Genomic DNA, 7,344 nt, shown 5'->3' with positions numbered 1-7,344 from the left:
AAAGTTTTTTCTACCAACAACATTGTTCAATGATCGAATTCAATTTAAAATTTTCCTAAAATTTAAGAAACGTTGCTTTAAAAACAACGTATTGCATTTTATTTTAACTGGCTTATTGGTAGTTTTTGAACCTAGAATTCAACAGTTCAACAGCTTACGACTGTTTATAACTTTAGCTAAATTGGGGTTTCAGCTTTTCCGAAATAGAAAACATTTTTTTTGCGGATGACTGAGAATCAGGAAACTCAATTTTCCTAGGATTAGACGTTGCGCAGTCCTCGCTAGAGCCAGATCGACTGGGGGTTTACAAAAAGAATATGTTTAACGGTGCTCTAGGAAAAACTGAATTATTTTTTTTTTTGAAACTTTTTTTCACAGTGTATGTTTTTTTCGGAAGGATAAATTATTATCCACAACTTTGCCGAAGACACCGTACTGATCAAACAAAGATACTAAAAATGTTTTTTTTTGACAATTATAGGCACTCGGCTAGGCACAAATCAACTGTCTGGACACTTTCCTGCACCGAGTTCCTATTAATGATAAAAGTTACAGATGATAATTTTGTCCTTCCGAAACAAATCTACACTTTAAGAAAAATTTGAAAATAATAAATTTAATTTTTTTTTGACAAATTTTATTGTTATAATTTTTTTTATATCTCAAAGTACAGTTAACTATTTTTGGTTATCTCAAAATGTTTAGTTTTTATAAATTTAATAGAAAAAAAAATCAGATTCAAGAAAAGTGTGTTTTATTTAAATTTTTTTTATAGAGCAATTCCACAAAAAATGTCCCAGTTTTAATTTTTTTTTTAAATTGTTGTTTTTGATTTGGCTGAAACTCTGCATAGACGTTTTTATAGGCAAAAGTTGCCATTTTGTCCTATTGGTTTAATTTTTTTGGAACACGACTCATTTTTGAGAAGCTATTGAAAAATGTTATTTTGGGACGGTATTCATGATTACAAATATTTTTAGAGCCAAAACAGTTTGTTCGATCGGTGTGACGTGTTCGACAAAGTTGTAGATAATAATTTTGTCTTTTCGGAAGAAATGTACACTCTAAAAAATTGTTCCTTTTTTGAAAAAAGTTGAAAAAAAACAAAATTACCGATCTAAAAGAGCTCATTTTTCAAAAATCTATTAATTTTTTTCATAAAAACTAACAAAAGATTATCTAAATAATGCAACCGGTGCGATCATGGAGAAATCAAGAAAAAAGTTATATTCTGAAAAAAAAATTTTTTTTCACAGGTTACAGGGAATTAAAAATATTTCCACAGCCAAACGGTTTGAAAAAAAATTAAAAAAAAATTTCTCAAAAATCGTTACTTTTGTTTTATTTCTCCATGACCGGACCGTAGTTTTTATGAAAAAAAAATTAGATTTTCAAAAAATGAGCTTCTTTAGATAATTAATTTCCAATTTTCCTTTCAAATATTTCAAAAAATAAACATTTTCTTTTAGAGTGTATATTTTTTTAGAAAGACGAAATAATTATCTACAACTTTGCCGAAGACGTCACACCAATCAAACGAACCGTTTTGGCCCTCAAAATGTTTGTAATCATCAATACCTTCCCAAAATAGCATTTTTCAATAGCTTCTCAAAAATGAGTCGTGTTTCAAAAAATTGAACCAACAGCACAAAATGGCATCTTTTGCCGTCAATGCTAAGTTTCAGCCAAATCAATGGTCGATTAAATTGGTTGTCCGTTTTTTGTGGAATTGCTCTATAAAAGAAAATATTTTTGTCTCACGGTGTATGCTTTTTTTTCTGGAAGGAAAAGATTATTGTCTGCAACTTTAGACGTTATACCAACCAAACCAAACGTTCTGGCTTTATTTTCTTTTTTTTTGCTGGAAAATTTCATTTTTTTTGTTTGGAGGCGAACCAGCTTGAAGCTGAAAGCCTCTTTAAAAAAGACAAAAAACTTTTTTGTTTCCCATTTCTCCATGATCGGACAGCCATTAACGTTTTGCTAATCTTTTGGGGTTGTATGAAAAAAAAAATAGATTTTTGAAAAATGAGCTTTTTACATTACTATTTATTTTTCTCTGATTTTTTTTTCAAAGTGTATAAGACAAACTTATTATCTACAATTTTCAAATCAAAACCAATCAAACAAACTGTTTTGACTATAAAATATTTGTAATCATCAATACATTTTTAATGTTGAAAAAATGCTGAGATTTTTATATAGCTTCTTGAAAATATAGTTTTATATAGCTTCAGTCATAGCATTCATAGCCACCATAACAGCGCATATAGTGCTGTTTACGTCCGTTATTCAATACTAACGGGTTATCTGAGTTGGATATTCAAGCAAGCTTTTTTCTATACTAGTATATAGGCAGAATGATCATTTGTGTGCGTGCCAGTGAAATGATGGTAATATTCGACTTACGAATTCCGTTTAGCTGTGAGCAATTCTCGCTGAAACCGTCCCACTGGTGACATGAGGTCTTTCAAAAAGGATATTTTTATGTCTAAATGATTGAAAGTAGCGAAAAAATGAGAAAACCACTTTGGTTAGTTCATATTAAGTGACTCCTCGGGCACAAATCGGTTAAACGGTTTTTACAAAAATTAATTTTTGAGCAATTCTTGACCTTTTTATTGATTCATTTCTCTTGAATTTGTCATTGAACCCCCTGCAACCAACACATCGTTTTCAAGAGGAATGATAGAGCTTTCATTTGAATTAGAAAAAAATTGGCCGCCATCTTGGATCTCGCCGCCATCTTGGATTTCATCAGAAAAACGTGTTTTTGAGCTAGTTCGCAACCACCGATTTTGAATATGTCATCACCATTGGAAAGCTGAGAAAAAATGCTTTAAGATACATCCAAAATATTAGGTGAGCATTGATATCTTGTCATTCTGGTCACTTTTCAAAATCGAGCTTCAAACAGTTCAACGCATGACTCGCGTCCAATATCAAATCAACGCAATATACTGAGCCTGTGGTGTGCTTATGATGTGGACAGTCAGTATTTCTAGTTCATAGGTAGTAAGTGCACCCACGCACCGTAATTTTTGAATAGCCTTTAATCAATTGGCTGAATTTCGTTACCCTTTTTTCGTACCCTTTTCGTCAATAAGAATTTGCTAGGTATCAAAAAAGTGATGATTTTACTCTTGCTTTATTTACGCTGGCATATACAAATCTTCTCCAGATTACTCGGGATATAATTAATTCATACAATACCTTGGTATACCATACCTAAGTTTGTTGATAGTAATTTAATGCATGAAAACAACAGTTCATAACAGTAGCGAAAACAACATCTAACATTAATTTGTTTAATTACTAAACACGCGAAAACTGTCCTCCGTACAGGGAATCAAACTTTGTTCTAGCAAAAAAAAACGTAGAGAAGCTTAATCACAAATTACGTTATACTCAAGGAGGAGCGAGGTAGTGAAGAAATAAACAATGTGAATGCAGTGAAAAGGGATCAAAGATACGATTTTTTGCTTTACGTAATTTGTGAACAGACCCAAAGTCACACAGGCATTGGGCCATCCACATTCCACGAGGACAACTTTGGGGAGGGGGTTCTGTGTGATGTCCACGGTCCATACAAAATTTTGAGAATTTATATGGGAAGTTGTGGTGGAGGAGAAGGGGGGGGGGGGTAACAAAATTTTTAAAAATCTGTCCACGTGGAACATGGATGGCCCTAATATACACTACACTACAGACACACACCACAGGCTCAGCATGATTTGATATTGGCCACACGTCATGCGTTGTACTGTTTGGAGGGCGATTTTGAAAAGTGATCAGAATGACAAGGTAAATTCAATGCTCACCTAATGTTTTGGAAGTATCTTAAAGCATTTTTTCTCAGCTTTCCAATGGTGATTTCGAATTCAAAATCGGTGGTTGCGAACTTGCTCAAAAACACGTTTTTCTGATGAAATCCAAGATGGCGGCCAATTTTTTTCTACTTCAAATGAAAGCTCTATCATTCCTCTTGAAAACGATGTGTTGGTTGCAGGGGGTTCAATAACAAATTCAAGAGAAATAAATCAATTAAAAGGTCAAGAATTGCTCAAAAATCAATTTTTGCAAAAACCGTTTAACCGATTTGTGCCCGAGGAGTCACTCAATATGAACTTACCAAAGTGGTTTTCTCATGTTTTCGCTACTTTCAATCATTAAGACATAAAAATATCCTTTTTGAAAGACCTCATGTCACTAGTGGGACGGTTTCAGCGAGAATTGCTCCTGTACGGTTTAAAAGATTCTCAAACAAACACTTCAAGCGAATTTCAAGCTCAATTGAACTACAGGTAGTGGACCCTTAAAGAGGTCAAACAATGCACATGTAGTAGTGATAGTTTATGAGACGTTTAAAAATGTATAAAACGTCGAGCTCTCTTGTAATGATGTTATTCATTAGTCATACGAGTACGAATATAAGACGATCTATTCGCTTTGTGTAACTGGGACGAATAACTTCATATACCGAGCTGGGCAAATTGAGAACCACGTATTGTGGTGTACACTATTTACAAGAAATGTATCGTAAGAAGGAAAACAAAGAGAGTGTACCAACACCGATACTTTGTTATTCGCATACTAACGACGATGTCAACGCATCTTAGTTTTGCTTTATATGTATTCAAAATCGATAGAGGGGATTTTTTTCCATCGCTGGTATTGACTTGAATATCACGTTCGAATTGTTATTTTTTTTTTTTCAAATTTCACTTTTGTAATTTATGATAAAAGGTGGTCACAAAACTGTGAGCCACCCTGATGAAAAATTCATGAATTTATATTTTCCTGCAACTACAGTCACCTAATTACGAAAGTTATTACTCGCTATTATATAAAAACAAACACAAATCTTCAATTATTTAGTTTTGAAATGTGACCATTTCTAGCAGAAACTACGATAAGAGTCTTTAAACAATTCTTCAATATAAATGAATCGAAGCAAAAAAAAAATATTTGCATTTTATGGAAAAAATTTATAGAATAAAAATTCAACTTAGCTCCGTGAAAGTTTTTAAAACTTGTGGAATCCTGTTTAATTTTTGGGTTTGGGTTACCTGAAACCATCTTCTTGAGAAACAGTGATGAACAGCCGTCGGCAGTGATTTTTTTTATTTACTTTTCGAATGTCATCAAATGCTGGTTGTGTGTCAATAAAATATCTTCAGAACCTCGAAGAATAACAAATTTCAGTTCGGAATTCTGCCATATCTAAATCTAAAATGCAATATCTAAATTTCCAGTCTTATACTTTAGATAGATACTGTCTTCAGCAAAGTTGTAGATTATATTGTCACAATTTTATTTTTCAACTGCAAAAACAATATATTTGGCAACACTGTCGCTCAAAATTGATACTTGTTTTGGAATCCTCAACTAATTTTCTTCTAAATCTATGGATCAATTGATTTAGAGACACCATGCTTTTGAAGCTATAATTGAAAGAAAACAAGGCTTTTGACGAAAAACTGCATTTTTTCAAAAAAGGGGTAAGTCTCATATGGCGAGGGGCAAACCGATCGGCACCAAAAATGGGAATTTTGCAGAATGACCCTGAATCAGCCATTCCACAAAATTTAAGCGAAATCTGAGGAGGTCGGTGACACGTTTGTCTCTTTTCTTGCACACTTGAGATAGAATGAACCCTATGTTTGTATTTTACCGAAATACACAACATTGTAGGAACCCAAGAAAAAATGGTTCCAAATAGACGGAGTTGTTGCAAAAAAATGTGCTCAAAATCGATCAACTGGTTTTATTGACGTACTATCTTCAGTATGTATTTATTAGATAAAAAGCCTCAAAGAATGACAACAACTTTTAGTTCGCAACCCAACCGCTAGTGTCGAAACACACAAGTTTGTGGGAGACACAAAAAAGATAACTTCTACACAGATCGGGTTATTGCCAAAAAATGTAAACAAGTCTTTTTGAATTGCATATATTTGAAGACTAAATGAAAAAAGTTTACGATTTTGAGCTCTCGTACCACTGCAGTGGCGCCTCAAAGCGGTCAAAGTTTCACTTTTTCGATTTCGATCTGGGATTTAGGAATTTTGGAGCTGGGAAACCCCCTCGTCTCAAATAGGATGGAAACAAACGCGTGGTCCGGTTCGACTGCGAGAAAAATTCTTCAAAACTTAAAATCGTATGGCTTAATCCAAATCTTTCTCACATAGAAGATTGCCGAGATCAGAGTATGAATTTAACGAGCATAATTACACAGAACAGAAATGCAACTTAAGAACCAAAATCGTGTCAAATAAATGTTGTGTGAAAAAATAATAAAGAACCAAAAACGAGACCAAACCTCTTTATTTTAGTTATCGACATCTAGCGGTGGAGAGGACGCATTTTACACTCCAAATTTTATTACACTTATACCATCCATTTCTGCTCGTGGTAAGGAAATATTTCGATCTCTTCTGTCCTCATACAAAACCAAAAAGACTGTGCAACCTCTCGCTGCTCTTTCGTCGCGAGAATCTCTTTGTTCTCTCCGGTACTGGTATAGCGAGAGTGCCGTTTCATGATAATCGTACAGCACCACTCACATACGTGCAACGTTTTTCATGTACATATTATTTTTAATGAATTTCATAGTTGCCCGAGTTGAACCGAATATCTTGACTAACGACAATCGTTTTTTTACATTGTACTTAAGGTCGCAAACAGTGCTGTGTGTAGCGCGTCTGATATGCATAACTCGCAATGTCAGGTATACACGGTTTGAAAAAAATTATCGTTAGTCGAAAAATTTGGTTTCCAACTCCAAGAAAAATGTTTAATTAATTCATCTAACTGGTTAAAATGGTTTCAACAGTCGCGGGGTGTACGATCAAAGAAAATTTGCTTAGTAATGTTTTAATGGTTGAGAGATTTTTAGTTTATTTTTTGACGTAGGACTACGTCTATCTGGAAGTTAGGTACCATGGAACGGGTTAAGTTGATCAATTTATATAACAATTTCCAATTAACTAGGTTCATGTACATTTTTCCCGAAATAGTATAATTTTAAAACAAGTACTGGTATGTGCTCCAGTAAACCTCTATGGCTATTGGTGAAATTTCTATCGTCTATGAGGTACTATGAGGTAAATTGGGGTGAAATTGATCACCATTGAAATCCGCACATTTTTTGGCAATGTGCTTTTTTCCATATGCTAAAGATAAATGATGATTTCTGTACTGAAAAATATCATTAACAGCTAGGTTGGAAACGAAAATAACGATGTTTCAGGTTTGTTTATTTTGGTTCACGAGCTGCTTGTTGCTAAATTTGCTCTTATTTGATCGTCGTTAGACCGATTTCAATTCGGTCTGTTGCAAAAG

General features: G+C 33.7%; 1 protein-coding gene across 2 annotated transcripts in view; it reads left to right on the top strand.

Annotated features, from left to right (window-relative positions):
- Window positions 1-7,344, top strand: part of LOC129719716 (oxysterol-binding protein-related protein 9) — a 189,703-nt gene that overhangs the window by 103,117 nt on the left and 79,242 nt on the right. The gene's annotated exons all lie outside the window — the stretch shown is intronic.

The sequence above is a fragment of the Wyeomyia smithii genome, chromosome 2, assembly GCF_029784165.1.
Source record: "Wyeomyia smithii strain HCP4-BCI-WySm-NY-G18 chromosome 2, ASM2978416v1, whole genome shotgun sequence".
Taxonomy (NCBI): Eukaryota; Metazoa; Arthropoda; class Insecta; order Diptera; family Culicidae; genus Wyeomyia; species Wyeomyia smithii.
The sequence above is the reverse complement of the archived record's forward strand: the minus strand, read 5'-3'. Positions and strand labels throughout refer to the sequence as shown.